Genomic DNA, 19,873 nt, shown 5'->3' with positions numbered 1-19,873 from the left:
GTTTACATACACTTAGGTTGGAGTCATTAAAACTAGTTGTTTAAAACCTGTTGCGTCGAGCCATCCCGGATCCGGGATCATGAATACAGCCTCAACCTCATTACCATAACGCAACGTTAACTATTCATGAAAATCGCAAATGAAATGAAATTAATATGCTAGCTCTCAAGCTTAGCCTTTTGTTAACAACACTGTCATCTCAGATTTTCAAAATATGCTTCTCAACCATTGCAAAATAAGCATTTGTGTAACAGTACTGATAGCTAGCGTAGCATTTAGCGTAGCATTTAGCGTTAGCATTAGCAGGCAACATTTTTACAAAAACCAGAAAATCATTCAAATAAAATCATTACCTTTGAAGAACTTCAGATGTTTTCAATGAGGAGACTCAGTTAGATAGCAAATGCTCAGTTTTTCCTGAAAGATCATTTGTTTAGGAGAAATCGCTCCGTTTGGTGCGTCATTTTTAGCTACGAAAAAAAACCTGTATCCAGGAGTGTAATTATCCCCGCAGCTCATTAGCATAACACAACGTTAACTATTCATGAAAATCGCAAATGAAATGAAATTAATATGCTAGCTCTCAAGCTTAGCCTTTTGTTAACAACACTAGTCTAATGGACTCCATAAGAAGTGCAACATGACCAATATCCCACTGTATCTTCAATAAGGAATGAGTTGAAAAACGACCAACCTCAGATTTCCCACTTCCTGGTTGGATTTTTTTCTCAGGTTTTTGCCTGACATATGAGTTCTGTTATACTCACAGAAATCATTCAAACAGTTTTAGAAACTTCAGAGTGTTTCCTATCCTAATATAGGTATAGGAGGAAGGAGGTAGGAGGTATAGGAGGTAGGAGGCATAGCAGTTATAGGAGATAGGAGGTATTGTAGGTAGGAGGTATAGGAGGTATAGGAGGTAAGAGGAATGAGACATAGGAGGTATGGGAGGTAGGAGGTAAGAGGTATAGGAGTTATAGGAGGTAGGAGGTATAGGAGGTAGAAGGTAGAGGAGGTAGAAGGTATAGGAGATAAGTAGGAGATATAAGAGGTAGGAGGTGTAGGATGTATAGGAGGTACAGGGTATAGGAAGTAGGAGGTATATGAGGTTGGATGTATAGGAGGTAAGAAGTAGGAGGTAGAGGTATAGGAGGTGTTGGAAGTACAGGTACAAGGTATAGACGGATCAGGGTATAGGAGGTAGGACGTGTAGGAGGTTGGCGGTATAGAAGGCAGGAGGTATAGGAGGTAGGAGGTATTGGAGGTATAGGAGATAGGAGGTAATGGAGGGAGCCTTTGTGTGTGTGTGTGTGTGTGTGTGTGTGTGTGTGTGTGTGTGTGTGTGTGTGTGTGTGTGTGTGTGTGTGTGTGTGTGTGTGTGTGTGTGTGTGTGTGTGTGTGTGTGTGTGTGTGTGTGTGTGTGTGTGTGCGTGCGTGCGTGCGCGTGCAGATGTGTGTGAGAGAGGGAGTGATAGGAAGAAAGGGGATACTAATATTGTTTTAGGAGGTAGAACATATAGGAGGTAGGAGGTATAGCAGGTAAAATGTAGGAGGCAGCTGCTAGTGGTGAATGAGTAGTACCTAGGACTTGAGGCTTTCTGAGCATCAGCTTGACACACACGAGAGAAAATAGACTGGCTGTGAGCAGCACTGTGAAGTGAATAGTTTCATCATAAGAGGGAAGTGAAGAGGAGGAAGCCCATACTGTATATATCTATAATGAATGCATATAGGCCCTGTAAGGTACCTACTCAAACTCCAACAGGAACAACTGTGGAGGTGGACTTTTTGGCTGTGAGCATGAGCCTGAGGCTATAGATGCTTTACACAAGTCAACCTTTACCTTTGAACTCCTGGAGAGGTGGGCCTGTTAACATTTTACCGGATGGTATTGTTGTAACCACTTTTCCCATATCCCCACGATTGTGCATGTGTGAGTGCATGTATGGGTGCTTGAGATCTCCTCTATGGTAGCCTTTCTTTTTCTCCTAGCCCCTCATCAATATTCCACTCCCAGACCGTGATTCAACCACTGCCTTGACAGGGCATAGTCCTGAGGAACACGCTGTATTTATCACTGGATGATACATGCCAGTTGACAAATATATTTTCCCATTACAAAAACGTACCATACAAGGTCATATTAATTGAAAAGCTCAGACCATAGGCTAGTATGAATAATATCATATAATAATATATTCTATACTTTTACAGTTTGGATAGCATCCATTTAATTTACTGGCCATGGAACGAGAGAAAGGGATGTAGGCGCCAAACTCCTTTCTACTGCATTTGTGTGATGGCAAGCTGCCCTCTCCCCCATCCTGTTTCACGCGCACAGAGGTCTGGTGGCGGGCAGAAGGAAGGAACTCACGCCTCTAGTAAAATAGTATCTCACTCTCTCTCCGTCTCTCGATCTCACTCTCTCTCTTTCTCACCGCAGGTGGATGTCACACCACGTGGCCCTCTTGCGCTATCGAGTGTAATTATAACACATTGGCTTTGGGCTTTAAAATTACAAGCCTGCCCACGGATTGTTTCATCTTCTTCTTAAAATAATGTACCCCTTCAAATCCGTGAGTAGGCCTTTAGTTAAGACAGAATGCAGGTGTTACGGAGGCGCTTGTTGAACGGGAGGCACAAGGCGTATAGAAGGCACTAGGACCGGGGAGAGTTCCCTCTCAGGAGCGCAGGCTATGAGCATCGCATCCACATAGCGGGGCTGTGGAGGAAACCCCCCCATCGGATCTGGCAATACAGGATACTTGCGATTATATCCATATATTTATTTTCCAGTCTGTGGCGTGGTGCGGTTTAGCGGAGTGCACAGTCCTGCGTTTGGGATGGTTGGGCACACTCCAGAGAATTCCTGATCGAACCTCTTGGCAAAAGCGAGCAGGCAGATTTAGGGGGGAGTTCAGTAGGCTACGCTCTTCTATTGCCCCCCGTTCGTTTTGTAAATGCCATATTTGTTGCCTTTTATTTTGTAGTTGGTCATAATTTTTACTATAGAAACCCCCTTTTCTTCGATCTCTCAGTCTCTCACCAAAATGCACGTCTGTTTATTGAGTGAGTTTGGCACTTCTTCATCCGTCTGAGAACAGAAACAAGATCCACATCTTTCTCTTTGGATTAAACTTCCGTTTAAACCGCCTCGGCTATCGTCCGAATGGGTGATCTGCTTGAAATACAGTTCTTCAGTGGCACCCTGACACTCCATGGAAACATGTTCTCTCTGGCTGATCTCCGTCGCTGTGATGTCCAAAGCTTTCCCCACTGACTGACGGACGCTCGTGGATCATTTTGTAAAGCGATTTGAAGGTAAGCCAATTTGCTCTGTCTCTTGTCGCAGGCTATACCGCTCCTGGCAGTTTGATAAAGTTGGTTGGCCCTTAATTACAATTCTACTTCTTTGATCGCTGCAACACAATGGTCGGGTCTGTCATTGAGTCTAGTTTCCGATGGACGGGGGAATTATATATGAAGTTGCAGCAGTTATTCTGATTCTGAAAGCATTTCAGTCAATCACCGTGTATGAGGCGTAATATGTATCCATATAGACGCGCACGGCGGTCTGTGACGGTCGTGACTGTGACGGACCGGGGAATGGCTGTGTGAAGTTAAGCACCTGCCGCTGTTGCAGCACAGACTCTGTAATTAGCAGGCTACACGGGTAAATGGGGTGAACTGGGTTGTTCAGAACGAACAGACAGATATTCAGACAGACAGACTGTGGAATAGGCTGATGGTTTTTCTGGTGGCTAACGTGATTTCACGTGTGTTGTTTTCTTAGAAAAGCCATTGTACAATGCATGCCATCGTGTATGTGATTGGTGTAGGTTGCTATGGTTTATAGAAAGAAGAGCTCCGGTGTGGGGATGTTAAAGGACCTATAGAGATCCACTGCAGTGCAGTCTCACATATTGGCCCACCGGCTTAGGGAAGCTCAGCGAGAGGATTTAGATAAAGGTGTAAACGAAGCGGCAGCTTTTCCCCTGTAGGTAAGCCATATGCTGAATCCCGGCTTTGGGTACTGTATACAAATGGGGCATGTTTCAGGCGATTACAAGCTTTTGTTTGTGTGTTTGTTTCACAAGAGCAATAACAACTTTTTTTGTCAGTGGCATTTAGTCTCTCTCTCTCTCTACCTCTCTCTCTCTCTCTCTACCTCTCTCTCTCTCTCTCTCTCTCTCTCTCTCTCTACCTCTCTCTCTCTCTCTACCTCTCTCTCTCTCTACCTCTCTCTCTCTCTACCTCTCTCTCTCTCTACCTCTCTATCTCTCTCTACCTCTCTATCTCTCTCTACCTCTCTCTCTCTACCTCTCTATCTCTCTCTACCTCTCTATCTCTCTCTCTACCTCTCTATCTCTCTCTACCTCTCTCTCTCTCTCTCTCTCTCTCTCTCTCTCTACCTCTCTATCTCTCTCTACCTCTCTCTCTCTACCTCTCTCTCTCTCTACCCTCTCTACCTCTCTCTCTCTCTACCTCTCTATCTCTCTCCACCTCTCTCTGTGTGAGCTTGTCTGTTTCAGTGTGTACCCGCGCGTGCATGCTCAGTATTTCTGCGTGCGTGTAAACGTGTGTGCGCGTGTGTGTATGTGTGTGTGTGTATGTGGGGGGTCAGAGAGAGGGGGGGGGGTGTCAGAGAGAGAGAGGGGGACTACACAGTTGTTTCCCCCGTTTACTGGCAATAAAAACGCATGGGCCAGGTTACTTACGCATTTTAATTGGATGGCAATATGCAGTTTACCGGGTGAATAGGCAATCAAATATTAAAATGTGATATTTTACTGAGGTGACGCGATGCATCCCACTGGGCACAGACGTCAATTCAACGTCCATTCCACGTTGGTTCAACGTAATTTCATTGAAATGACGTAGACCCCATGTTGATTCAACCAGTGTGTTCCCAGTGGGATGACACACAATGCTAAAGTTCCCGTTGGAAGGGTTAGTTCATGACCGGTGTGGGGGTGATTCTGTGGTCGGGAATTTAAGATTGGGTGAGTTTTCTGCTCTCTGCTGCTGTAAAAAAAAAAAAAAAAAAAAGCCTATATGGTGGTTGTGTACAGCAGGCCGACACGAACAGAAGTCCGTATACACGCCGCTCTGTCGTTTCCCAACCAGCTTCCTACAGCGGGGGGGGACTGTTCGGATAGGAAACGTATGACGCAGGGATTAAGGTGGTTGATTGACGATGATCCTATTTCGGGAACTGCGTCTCAATTAGATGAATAGGGAGCCTCATGACTGAATACCCAATAAATACACTGTAAAACCAAGTGTTTAGGATTTGAACACACAACTAAATACTTCTCTGTAACATATTTTAAATGCATCAAGACATTTAGAATTTCAATGAAAAAGTGTCACAGTGTTTAGATGGTAAACACAAGAACATGTTTATTCGCTTTAACACTTTTTAAACACATTAACACATTTAGTCAGCGTATCACTGTAACAAAGTGCTGTAAATGTACAGCAACACTAACAATTAGCTACTCTAATTCTATATTACAGTTCAGTCAAAGATTTTTAGAACTAAACCAAGATAGACCACAGCCCGTATTTCAAATGCGTACAAATTAGTCATAGTGGGCAACGCAAGCATGAAGGTGGGCAGAACCAAGCACAAGCTAGCGAGATTCTATTGGCACGTTCTAGCATGCGTGCACATATTTCCGTTAGGGAACGCCTACTCTGTAGAGTGCGCGTGTGCAATAACTCAATTTTCCTTTGCAAGCACAATTAAAAAAAACTTTGGCAAAGAGTTAAGTGTACAAAACTTAGTCAACTCTATTCGCAACATATTCTAGTTTTGAGAACAGAAAATTGTATTGAGATCAAATGTTCCACGATGAGAGAATTCGTCAAAATCCATCTTGTTCCATCTTCTCCCACTGCCGGCAACTGGGCTTCCTCTCACTACAATATTTGGTAGCAAGTGGAAACGCCCAGCGGCTGCATCACATTTGTACATCCGGTGAAATATCTGTCAAATTTTTCTAACTGTGTTTCAGTACTGTAAAGAGCAATGCATTATGGGGGCTCAATAGCATTCTGCTACACTGCTATGGAATTACAGCAATTGCTGTACAGTAAAGCACTGTATTACCCGTTCTGCTGTATATTTACAGCAGCATACTGTGAGTTATGGTGCATTATGGGAAAAGGTTGTGGGCAGTGAAATAATCTCTGGCTCATTAACATATTTAGAGGTGTGCCTTGTAAGACCTTGTAAGACATTATATTTGTTATATTTGTTACTTGTGAGAATGCTGTACCCCTCAGAGTACAGTACCATACTGACTGGTGCGTTTCCAGTAATTTACTGTAAATCAGTAACATAGTGTATTTTTGGAACCTAAAAACCTTTTCCTGTAAATCTACAGTAATTTACTGTAATTCAGTACCATCCCTACAAAATACTGTACTGTAATTTTGGAGAGCCAAAAACATTTTGTGTGTGCATGGTATTGTTGTGGCTCATTAACACATTTTGCTGCGTGCCTTGTTAGTGGCTATATTTTTTGCACCTGTTACAGAAAATGCTGTACCAATTTAACTGATATGTGGTAGTAGTGCCCAAGCAATTTAACTGATATGTGTAGTAGTGCCCAGGCAATTTAACTGATATGTGTAGTAGTGCCCAGGCAATTTAACTGATATGTGTAGTAGTGCCCAAGCAATTTAACTGATATGTGGTAGTAGTGCCCAAGCAATTTAACTGATATGTGTAGTAGTGCCCAAGCCATTTAACTGATATGTGGTAGTAGTGCCCAAGCAATTGAACTGATATGTGTAGTAGTGCCCAAGCAATTTAACTGATATGTGTAGTAGTGCCCAAGCAATTTAACTGATATGTGTAGTAGTGCCCAAGCAATTTAACTGATATGTGGTAGTAGTGCCCAAGCAATTTAACTGATATGTGGTAGTAGTGCCCAAGCAATTTAACTGATATGTGTAGTAGTGCCCAAGCAATTTAACTGATATGTGTAGTAGTGCCCAAGCAATTTAACTGATATGTGGTAGTAGTGCCCAAGCAATTCAACTGATATGTGGTAGTAGTGCACAGGCAATTTAACTGATATGTGTAGTAGTGCCCAAGCAATTTAACTGATATGTGGTAGTAGTGCCCAGGCAATTTAACTGATATGTGTAGTAGTGCCCAAGCAATTTAACTGATATGTGTAGTAGTGCCCAAGCAATTTAACTGATATGTGTAGTAGTGCCCAGGCAATTTAACTGATATGTGTAGTTGTGCCCAAGCAATTTAACTGATATGTGTAGTAGTGCCCAAGCAATTTAACTGATATGTGTAGTAGTGCCCAGGCAATTTAACTGATACAGTGCCTTGCGAAAGTATTCGGCCCCCTTGAACTTTGCGACCTTTTGCCACATTTCAGGCTTCAAACATAAAGATATAAAACTGTATTTTTTTGTGAAGAATCAACAACAAGTGGGACACAATCATGAAGTGGAACAACATTTATTGGATATTTCAAACTTTTTTATCAAATCAAAAACTGAAAAATTGGGCGTGCAAAATTATTCAGCCCCTTTACTTTCAGTGCAGCAAACTCTCTTCAGAAGTTCAGTGAGGATCTCTGAATGATCCAATGTTGACCTAAATGACTAATGATGATAAATACAATCCACCTGTGTGTAATCAAGTTTCCGTATATAAGTGCACCTGCACTGTGATAGTCTCAGAGGTCCGTTAATTAAAAGCGCAGAGAGCATCATGAAGAACAAGGAACACACCAGGCAGGTCCAAGATACTGTTGTGAAGAAGTTTAAAGCCGGATTTGGATACAAAAAGATTTCCCAAGCTTTAAACATCCCAAGGAGCACTGTGCAAGCGATAATATTGAAATGGAAGGAGTATCAGACCACTGCAAATCTACCAAGACCTGGCCGTCCCTCTAAACTTTCAGCTCATACAAGGAGAAGACTGATCAGAGATGCAGCCAAGAGGCCCATGATCACTCTGGATGAACTGCAGAGATCTACAGCTGAGGTGGGAGACTCTGTCCATAGGACAACAATCAGTCGTATATTGCACAAATCTGGCCTTTATGGAAGAGTGGCAAGAAGAAAGCCATTTCTTAAAGATATCCATAAAAAAGTGTCATTTAAAGTTTGCCACAAGCCACCTGGGAGACACACCAAACATGTGGAAGAAGGTGCTCTGGTCAGATGAAACCAAAATTGAACTTTTTGGCAACAATGCAAAATGTTATGTTTGGCGTAAAAGCAACACAGCTCATCACTCTGAACACACCATCCCCACTGTCAAACATGGTGGTGGCAGCATCATGGTTTGGGCCTGCTTTTCTTCAGCAGGGACAGGGAAGATGGTTAAAATTGATGGGAAGATGGATGGAGCCAAATACAGGACCATTCTGGAAGAAAACCTGATGGAGTCTGCAAAAGACCTGAGACTGGGACGGAGATTTGTCTTCCAACAAGACAATGATCCAAAACATAAAGCAAAATCTACAATGGAAGGGTTCAAAAATAAACATATCCAGGTGTTAGAATGGCCAAGTCAAAGTCCAGACCTGAATCCAATTGAGAATCTGTGGAAAGAACTGAAAACTGCTGTTCACAAATGCTCTCCATCCAACCTCACTGAGCTCGAGCTGTTTTGCAAGGAGGAATGGGAAAAAATTTCAGTCTCTCGATGTGCAAAACTGATAGAAACATACCCCAAGCGACTTACATCTGTAATCGCAGAAAAAGGTGGCGCTACAAAGTACTAACTTAAGGGGGCTGAATAAATTAGGCACTCCCAATTTTTCAGTTTTTGATTTGTTAAAAAAGTTTGAAATATCCAATAAATGTCGTTCCACTTCATGATTGTGTCCCACTTGTTGTTGAATCTTCACAAAAAATACAGTTTTATATCTTTATGTTTGAAGCCTGAAATGTGGCAAAAGGTCGCAAAGTTCAAGGGGGCCGAATACTTTCGCAAGGCACTGTATGTGTAGTTGTGCCCAAGCAATTGAACTGATATGTGTAGTTGTGCCCAAACAATTTAACTGATATGTGTAGTAGTGCCCAGGCAATTTAACTGATATGTGTAGTTGTGCCCAAGCAATTTAACTGATATGTGTAGTAGTGCCCAAGCAATTTAACTGATATGTGTAGTAGTGCCCAGGCAATTTAACTGATATGTGTAGTTGTGCCCAAGCAATTTAACTGACATGTGTAGTTGTGCCCAAGCAATTGAACTGATATGTGTAGTTGTGCCCAAGCAATTGAACTGATATGTGTAGTTGTGCCCAGGCAATTTAACTGATATGTGTAGTAGTGCCCAAGCAATTTAACTGATATGTGTAGTAGTGCCCAAGCAATTTAACTGATATGTGTAGTAGTGCCCAAGCAATTTAACTGATATGTGTAGTAGTGCCCAAGCAATTTAACTGATATGTGTAGTAGTGCCCAAGCAATTTAATGTAGATATGGAACAGATCAGAGTGACAGCGGGTCTTAAACCTTTAATGGGTGAATATTAAGCCATGTCTTTTAAATGGGTTTTGGCCTGTACTCACTGGCAGTTTGGAAGCCTTTGTTTTGGCCTCTAGAAGTGCAATTGATATAAAACACCAAATATTCATAAATATACTGTAATATACAAATACCTACCTGCTTGCACTAACCCCATGTAATTACTGTAAAATACCGACACAATTACATTAGCATATACTTAAAGTATAGTAATATAATTTTACAGTATTGTAATGTATCATTGCTCAGAATATTCCAGTAATTTACAGGATGCTGGTGGCAAGTTAATGTGAATATTACAGTAACGTACATTTCACTAGCCAGAGATGGGCAAAGATGTATCCAAATGGTATCAATCAATCAAATGTATTTATAAGCCCTTTTTACAACAGCCGATGTCACAAAGTGCTGTACAGAAGAAACCGAGCCTAAAACCCCAAACAGCAAGCAATGCAGATGTACAAATACAGGATAGTTTGAAGACCAATGTATCCTTAACTACAACAACGTTCCCAGTAACGGTTAAAGATAGGGTTGACTTGCTATGACATGCTGATTATTGCTGACCACCAGATGTCACTAATTTGCATTGTGAACATATAACGAAGCTCTGAGAAATTATTTTTTTTGGGGCAAAAGCGAAGCCTTCCGAATGCCACAGTCTTCAGAAAGCCTCAGTTTCACATCACATCAGACACGCAAGTCACAATACTGTGGTTTATAAAGCAATTAATAATTCCTATCAGAAACCAGCCAGAGAGAGGATAGCCAAGAACATGAATATTTTACCATCTACAACCTACACCCAGAATGACTGCTACAGTAATTAATTTAAGAAGAAAACACTACCTAAACCATCTAAACTGGAACAACCATCTCAGTAACGGGTGTAATAAAGCCAACCCCTTACAGATTAGATTAGTTTAGAAAATTGTCAGCTATTTATCTTTGTGAAGTATAAGCTCAATTAATCAATCAATCAATGAGAAAAGATGGATATTAAAACAAACTATTCAAAACAATCATCCTGCAACAAAGCATGCTGGGAAATATGATAATGTTCACAATGGACAGCGCCCTACACCCTAAAGCAAGGCCGTATTGGTCATGAATTTAGGCTACATTCACCCATTAGAAACAGTGTGTGAATGCAGCCATACACACAGCTGTCTTACCAAACTAAGTGCTGAAAGTTGTAGCTTAGTTATTCATGCATGCAAACAAATATTGAATATTAGTTTGGCTTTGAATACCGACACAACTGCGAACGCAAATGAATGAATGAGAACGGAACAGAACAAAACAGCGGTACCCAGTAGGCCTAGTAAATACAATATCAGATCGCCGTGACACAATCTATATTTAGGCAAGATACATTAACAGTAAACAAAAGGCGAATGGAGATCCAAATAACCAAAACATTGCCTACTACAGTGAGATGCAGCCATGCACAGCTGTCTTTCCAAACAAGTAGGCCTATAGGCCCTCTTCAAACATGGGAAACCATGCTGCTCAGCAACACCTTGTGATATGGCACAATACACTTCTGTGGATCAAGTTCAATCGACGTAATCAATGAAGCAATTCCAGCCTACCATAATCACGTTTCCAATACATACAGTTCCATTAACAACCACGAAAACCAATAGCCTACCAAGAAAACCACAATAGAATGTATCTGTTTCTACGATGAAACATACCGATATGTATCTATACCCAGGGGCATCATTTGGGTTCTTGCATTGGAATTATATTGAATTCTGCAGTAACAGAGTATTCCAGACACTATCTTCCTATGAACCAGTTGCTATTAAATGAATGTTTTTGGACAGAAAATATACAGCTAGGGTAGGATTCTAGGCTAACCTGGGCTGGCTGCTCTGTTCCAAGATCGTCAGGAACAGTCGGAGGTCTAGGGGGCTGAGGAGCCATTATCCTGGTGGGTAGGGTGGGTAGGCTCCTCATGTGGAGCTCTGCAGCATCATCATTGCTGAGTTTGGCGACGGCCTCGGTTGTTTGATGCTGCTGCTCATCGCTCTCCTTCCCCTTTTGGCTTCGTTTGGGTACTTTGGTGAAGCCATTTTCTGAAACCCATCGTGGCAGTGGCAGATTAGCTGGTTGGAGCGAGCTAATTCATCTGAGGTTGACACTAATGCTTTTTACAGCTAGTGAAGAAGCTAACTAAACTCTTTAGTGGTGGAGCGTGAGGCAGAGTTGAGTGAAGCAGCTTCAATGGTAAACTTGACCCCACCCTTTTAAAATCAAACATTGCAGGCGGTGGCTTATCACGTTATTCACTTAGCCTACAGCAGATGAGAAGCATTTCGCTTTTATACAGAGCGCCACGCTCTGTCCACTGTGCTGACATACAGATTTTGCGCCAATCTGTCTCTCAATCATTTTAACGTTTTTAAAATTTTATATAGGTACATAAAACTTAAACTATGCGGGTACAAGTTTCAACTGAGGGGGCTAGCCCCTTTTTGGACCACCGTGGAGCCAGGCCCAAGGTAAAGTGTCAGGCATTTCTAACACTGATCTGAATAAAAAAAAGCATGGAAAATCACATCAGTGTCTAATTACTAAATGCACTCTACAACAGGATGGTAGGAAAGGAAACAACACTTAGGAGATGTTCTCCTGCTGGAAACGGACTATCATGTATCTTTCATTCTAAATGCCTGTGTTTATGATGAGGACACTTATTGGCAAATCTACATTTTTCAGTTTAAAACACTGACGTTTTTGTTATAAACATGTCACATGTTTCATGGTTTTACAGTGTAGGCTACCGAGCCTCGCCAGGCCTAACACTCCTCAGACACAAACCCCAGGAGGTATCGCTGTATTCATGTTTGTTTTGATGTTCATTTGGTTGGTTCATGTCGCGAGAGCGCTCTTTGAGGAGGAGTGCAGTGAATAAAATGAACATGATATACCATGTGGTGAGGACTTTAAACACAACATAATCAGTATTACAAGAAAGGGTTCAGCATGTTAGAACTCTAAATGTATTCAAGTATAGCCTAGGCTACGTCTTACTTTTCCAATAATATTTAGGATGTTATCAGACTGCCAGTCGTGATGAATCCCATTCCGAAAAAGCCAGAGAATGTTAAGAAGATCAGAGTGCTTCTAGTGAGTATGGTGGTCAGCTATACCCACCCGTTCATCTTAATGTGCCAGTGGCTCTCTCTCTCTCTCTCTCTCGCCTGTGCATGAATATTCATAATGCAGTAATATAGCTTAATCGAATTCCAAGGTGCAAATGCTGTGTAGTTTGTCAGTGGCTTGCGTTGCCGTAACGTGGTGCTGAAATGGACAGCTCCGTCTTGTTGGCTCGCGCTCTCAAAGGCCTAGTGATACAGCAGGTAACAACAGGTCACACAGCAACGCACCAATGGAAAGACACACTCAGCCAATCATGAATGGCAGAGCTAGCCTACACCACACATGTGTCACTTTCTGTGGTGTGGCTTACAGCAGGCATCATAATATCTGTAAAGTGTATTGAGTTTTTTTTTTTTAAATGAATACTTGCCAAGTAAGACAATAAAAATGATTATTGAAGTAATATCAGGATAAACCTGTGTCTGTTATTTCATAGGCCTACACTTTGTGTAGCAACTCTCCTCTCCTGTAGACCTAGGTGAGCCAATGCACATTTCCTCCAGCCTCCCGCCAGCGTCCTAATGAAGCACCATCTCTCCCGTGGGGCCAAATACAGCACTCCCCAGGTTTTCCTGTTAATTCATTTTCCAACATCCCCTTCCCTGCATTAGCGGTTGATTGCTTTATACGGCTGCCTTTCTGTGTGTACTGGGGGCTGTTAAAAGCCATTTATCGGTCATCATGAAGTGGTCCTGTAGCATTTAAACACCCAGGTATTGCTGGGGACCACTTTGAGGTGGTGAAATGTATCAGTAACTTGGTGTGTCCGGAAAAGCAGTGCTGCAGGAACAGGGCTCGGTAACAAGGGGAACACGCTCATGGAAAGGCCTGGTTAGACTACAGAGCAGATTGGTGTTAATGTCTATCTGTCTGTTCACTGTTCCTTCCCCCAGGCCGCGCCACGCCTGCTAAAGCCACACAGATGGTCAACATGTTCCAAGGAATTGTTTAGGCCTTTAGCTACCTAAAAGCTAATAGCATCAACATCCAGTTTTACCTCAGCCGTTGACACCTACCTCGAAAGAGAGGAAAACCTCTCAGGAGCCTCGTTCTCTCTTCACTGGAACTCGCACCGGGAGCACACTTTGATGACAGGGGCGGTTTCATCTGTTGATGTTGCTGTTGACGTTTTTGATGTGAGTGTTACATTTGGCACGTTTTGATGCCATTGTTTTGATGGGTAGCATTTTCACGGGGCACCCGGGGACCCCTGTGAGGAGCTTGCCAGCTCTGCTCCTGCTGTGGAAGATTGATATTTGTAATTTAGGAGAAGCTGTCACACAGCACTCACCAGACGGAAACTGCCAAGGAGGCGCTCAGTCGATTTAAATGCGTTTTGTTTAGAAATAATTATTCTGATGTGAGGGAGATGCTGGGTGGTCATAGGAGGGCATGACGAGGACTATGTTTAAATCACACTCGCACACACACAGAGGTGACTGTGGAGGGCATGTTAGGGGTGATATTATGTCATCTGTCATGGCTCTATAATCTCTGATGAGCCCTCAGATCATCACAGTAGGGTTTTCTGCACAGATGGATGAAAGGTCAAAGCTGAGAGAGAGAGAGAACCTTCTATGCCATCAAAAGGAAGATAAAATTCGACATACCAATTAGGATCTGGATAAAAAAATACTTGAATCAGTTATAGAACCCATTGCCCTTTATGGTTGTGAGGTCTGGGGTCCGCTCACCAACCAAGACTTCACAAAATGGGACAAAAAATAAATTAAGACACTGCATGCAGAATTCTGCAAAATGATCCTCCATGTACAAAGTAATACACCAAATAATGCATGCAGAGCAGAATTAGACCGATACTGAATTAGACAGAAACTGAAGATCTTGTACAACGCTGTGTACTACTCCCTTCACAGAACAGCGCAAACTGGCTCTAACCAGAATAGAAAGAGCCGTGCTTCAAATGACCATCTCCTCCTCATCATATTGATTGTCAATAAAAGTACAATAGGCCAGAAGGTGAGAACACTGTTTGATTGACTGGAGCAAGACAGATAAATCCTGGTTCACCTTGCAGATTGGGGCTCTGTCTGGCATGTAGTAACTGTAGTTAGGAGACTGAGAGTATACTTAAAACATGGAGGAACACAAATCCCTTTGCGCTCCCTCTCCCCCAATCCTCCTCTCTCTTTCCTTTGCGCTCCCTCTCCCCCACTCCTCCTCTCTCTTTCCTTTGCGCTCCCTCTCCCCCAATCCTCCTCTCTCTTTCATTTGCGCTCCCTCTCCCCCAATCCTCCTCTCTCTTTCCTTTGCTCTCCCTCTCCCCCAATTCTCCTCTCTCTTTCCTTTGCGCCCCCTCATCCTCCTCATTCCTTTGCTCTTTCTACCCCAATCCTCCTCTCTCTTTCCTTTGCGCTCCCTCTCCCCCAATCCTCCTCTCTCTTTCCTTTGCGCTCCCTCTCCCCCAATCCTCCTCTCTCTTTCCTTTGCGCTCCCTCTCCCCACTCCTCCTCTCTCTTTCCTTTGCGCTCCCTCTCCCCCAATCCTCCTCTCTCTTTCATTTGCGCTCCCTCTCCCCCAATCCTCCTCTCTCTTTCCTTTGCTCTCCCTCTCCCCCAATTCTCCTCTCTCTTTCCTTTGCGCTCCCTCTCCCCCAATCCTCCTCATTCCTTTGCTCTTTCTACCCCAATCCTCCTCTCTCTTTCCTTTGCGCCCCCTCTCCCTCATCCTCCTCATTCCTTTGCTCTCTCTACTCCAATCCTCCTCATTCCTTTGCTCTCTCTACCCCAATCCTCCTCATTCCTTTGCTCTCTCTACCCCAATCCTCCTCATTCCTTTGCGCTCCCTCTCCCCCAATCCTCCTCATTCCTTTGCACTCCCTCTCCCCCAATCCTCCTCTCTCTTTCCTTTGCGCTCCCTCTCCCCCAATCGTCCTCTCTCTTTCCTTTGCGCTCCCTCTCCCCAATCCTCCTCTCTCTTTCATTTGCGCTCTCTCCCCCAATCCTCCTCTCTCTTTGCTTTGCGCTCCCTCTCCCCCAATCCTCCTCATTCCTTTGCACTCCCTCTCCCCCAATCCTCCTCTCTCTTTCCTTTGCGCTCCCTCTCCCCCAATCGTCCTCTCTCTTTCCTTTGCGCTCCCTCTCCCCCAATCCTCCTCTCTCTTTCCTTTGCGCTCTCTCCCCCAATCCTCCTCTCTCTTTGCTTTGCGCTCCCTCTCCCCCAATCCTCCTCTCTCTTTCCTTTGCGCTCCCTCTCCCCCAATCCTCCTCTCTCTTTCCTTTGCGCTCCCTCTCCCCCAATCCTCCTCTCTCTTTCCTTTGCGCTCCCTCTCCCCCAATCCTCCTCTCTCTTTCCTTTGTGCTCCCTCTCCCCCAATCCTCCTCTCTCTTTCCTTTGCGCTCCCTCTCCCCCAATCCTCCTCTCTCTTTCCTTTGCGCTCCCTCTCCCCCAATCCTCCTCTCTCTTTCCTTTGCGCTCCCTCTCCCCCAATCCTCCTCTCTCTTTCCTTTGCGCTCCCTCTCCCCCAATCGTCCTCTCTCTGTCCTTTGCGCTCCCTCTCCCCAATCCTCCTCTCTCTTTCCTTTGCGCTCTCTCCCCCCAATCCTCCTCTCTTTCCTTTGCGCTCCCTCTCCCCTAATCCTCCTCTCTCTTTCCTTTGCGCTCCCTCTCCCCCAATCCTCCTCTCTCTTTCCTTTGCGCTCCCTCTCCCCCAATCCTCCTCTCTCTTTCCTTTGCGCTCCCTCTCCCCCAATCCTCCTCTCTCTTTCCTTTGCGCTCCCTCTCCCCCAATCCTCCTCTCTCTTTCCTTTGCGCTCCCTCTCCCCCAATCCTCCTCTCTCTTTCCTTTGCGCTCCCTCTCCCCCAATCCTCCTCTCTCTTTCCTTTGCGCTCCCTCTCCCCCAATCCTCCTCTCTCTTTCCTTTGCGCTCCCTCTCCCCCAATCCTCCTCTCTCTTTCCTTTGCGCTCCCTCTCCCCCAATCCTCCTCTCTCTTTCCTTTGCGCTCCCTCTCCCCCAAGCCTCCTCTCTCTTTCCTTTGCGCTCCCTCTCCCCAATCCTCCTCTCTCTTTCCTTTGCGCTCCCTCTCCCTCAATCCTCCTCTCTCTTTCCTTTGTGCCCTCTACCCCACTCGTCCTCTCTCATTCCTTTGTGCCCTCTACCCCACTCGTCCTCTCTCATTCCTTTGTGCCCTCTACCCCACTAGTCCTCTTTCATTCCTTTGCGCTCTTTCCCCCACTCCTCATCTCTCATCTCTTTGTGCTCTCTCCCCCACAGCTCCTCTCTCATCTCTCTTCTCTCTCTCTCTCGCTCTCCCTGTCTGTCTTTCCCACTCCTCCCCATCTCTCTCTAGCTCCTCAGATGTTCTGGTGTGAATACTGATGGCTGAGCCCAGCTCTACTGATACCCCCCCCCCCCCCCCCGATAACCCAGCTGACAATGTCACTCTCAGACACACAGAGGGAGACATCTCTCCCCCTGTATCCACCCTCCCACTCTCTCTCTCTGCTACCATTTTCTACTCTCTCTTTAACACACACACACACAAACACAGACACATACACACACTCTCTTTCTCTCTCAGATATCTCTCTCTCATTTCTCTCTCTCAGATATATCACTCTCTCAGATATCTCTCTCGCTCTCAGATATCTCTCTCTCAAATATCTCTCTCTCTCTCAGATATCGCTCTCCCTCTCAGATCTCTCTCTCTCCCTCAGATACCGCTCTCTCTCAGATATCTCTCTCAGATGGCTTTATTGGCATGGAAAGTGTTACAGAGAAGAGATACTGTGTAGATAGATAGGGGATGAGAGGAGATACTGTATTGATAGATAGCGGACGAGAGGAGATACTGTATTGATAGATAGGGGATGAGAGGAGATACTGTATAGATAGATAGGGGATGAGAGGAGATACTGTATTGATAGATAGGGGATGAGAGGAGATACTATGTAGATAGATAGGGGACGAGAGGAGATACTGTATAGATAGATAGGAGATATTGTATAGATAGATAGGGGATGAGAGCAGATACTGTATACATAGATAGATAGGGCATGAGAGCAGATACTGTATAGATAGATAGATAGGGGATGAGAGCAGATACTGTATAGATAGATGGGGGATGAGAGGAGATACTGTATAGATAGCTAGGAGATACTGTATAGATAGATAGGGGATGAGAGCAGATACTGTATAGATAGATAGGGGATGAGAAGAGATACTGTATAGACAGATAGGGGATGAGAGGAGATACTGTATAGATAGATAGGAGATACTATGTAGATAGATAGGGGATGAGAGGATATACTGTATAGTTAGATATGGGATGAGAGGAGATACTGTATAGATATATAGGGGATGAGAGGAGATACTGTATAGATATATAGGAGATACTGTATAGATAGATAGGGGATGAGAGCAGATACTGTATAGATAGATAGGGGATGAGCGCAGATACTGTATAGATAGATAGGGGATGATAGCAGATACTGTAGATATGAGATACTGTATAGATAGATAGGGGATGAGAGGAGATACTGTATAGATATATAGGAGATACTGTATAGATAGATAGGGGATGAGAGCAGATACTGTATAGATAGATGGGGGATGAGAGCAGATACTGTATAGATAGATAGGGGATGAGAGCAGATACTGTATATATAGATAGGGGATGATAGCAGATACTGTAGATATGAGATACTGTATAGATAGATAGGGGATGAGAGGAGATACTGTAGATATGAGATACTGTATAGATAGATAGGGGATGAGAGGAGATACTGTATAGATAGATAGGGGATGAGAGGAGATACTGTAGATATGAGATACTGTATAGATATATAGGGGATGAGAGGAGATACTGTATAGATAGGGGATGATAGGATATACTGTATAGATAGATAGGGGATGAGATGAGATACTGTAGATATGTAGATATGAGATACTGTATAGATAGATAGGAGATGAGAGGAGATTATGTAGATATGAGATACTGTATAGATAGATAGGGGATGAGAGGAGATTTAGTAGATAGATAGGGGATGAGAGGAGATACTGTAGATATGTAGATATGAGATACTGTATAGATTGAGAGGAGATACTGTATAGATAGATAGGGGATGAGAGGAGATACTGTATAGATAGATAGGGGATGAGAGGAGATACTGTATAGATAGATAGGGGATGAGAGGAGATACTGTATAGATAGATAGGGGATGAGAGGAGATACTGTATAGATAGATAGGGGATGAGAGGAGATACTGTATAGATAGATAGGGGATGAGATGAGATACTGTATAGATAGATAGGGGATGAGAGGAGATACTGTATAGATAGATAGGAGATGAAAGAGAATGGTGGTATTAGAGCTTGTTTTCATTTGCCAGTTTCATAGCAACACATAAAGAAGGCCTTTTATTAGCTCTACTGGGTACGGCTCTCTCTCTCCCTTACACACACACGCACACACACACCACACACACACACACACACAGGGCTGATGCTAACGCTAAGAGAATGTCAAGTGCTTATCTGGCAGGAGGAGCGGTGGTTTCAACCCTCCCCGGAGCTCAGCTAAGTGAGGGTGACTGCTGCTCCTATCAGGGGAGAGAATGTGTCGACTTTATGTGTGTTATTTCTCCCATGATCACGTCTCTGCTCCAAAACAACCCGGCCCCTATCACATCTCCACTGTTATCCTCATTAGGTTTCTCTATGCTGTGCCTGCCAGATGCCGCTAGCCTTGTCATAACACACAGACTCAACACCATACCAGTTGTAATGGAATCATTTCCCCAACTGTCACTATGGGTTGTTGATGGCTGGAATCTTTGACAATTTTAGGGCCTTCCACTGACACCGCCTGGTATAGAGGTCCTGGATGGCAGGGAGCTCGGCCCCAGTGATGTACTTGGCCGTATGCACTACCCTCTGTTGCACCTTGTGGTCAGATGGCAAGCAGTTGCCATACCAGACGGTGATGCAGCCAGTCAAGATGCTCTCAATGGTGCAGCTGTAGAACTTTCTGAAGATCTCCTGAGGGGGAGAGGCGTTGTTGTACCCTCTTCTCAACTGTGTTGGTGCGTTTGAACCATGATAGGTCCTTAGTGATGTGGACACTGAGGAACTTGAAGTTCTCGACCCGCTCCACTACAGCCCCATTGATGTGAATGGGGGTGTGCTCGGCCCTCCCTTTCCTGTAGCCACGATCAGATCCTTTGTCA

The 19,873-nt window shown here is 44.0% G+C and overlaps 1 protein-coding gene across 1 annotated transcript in view; it reads left to right on the top strand.

The window, feature by feature from the left end:
- The first annotated feature begins 2,445 nt into the window (after positions 1-2,445).
- The window catches only part of LOC116357728 (interleukin-1 receptor accessory protein-like 1-A), a 171,550-nt gene continuing 154,122 nt past the window's right edge, over positions 2,446-19,873 (top strand). The window contains exon 1 of the mRNA XM_031806000.1: positions 2,446-3,321. The gene's annotated coding sequence lies outside the window, so the exon portion shown is untranslated. The remainder of the gene's footprint in view (positions 3,322-19,873) is intronic.

This window comes from Oncorhynchus kisutch, linkage group LG26, assembly GCF_002021735.2.
Source record: "Oncorhynchus kisutch isolate 150728-3 linkage group LG26, Okis_V2, whole genome shotgun sequence".
NCBI lineage: Eukaryota > Metazoa > Chordata > Actinopteri > Salmoniformes > Salmonidae > Oncorhynchus > Oncorhynchus kisutch.
The sequence above is the reverse complement of the archived record's forward strand: the minus strand, read 5'-3'. Positions and strand labels throughout refer to the sequence as shown.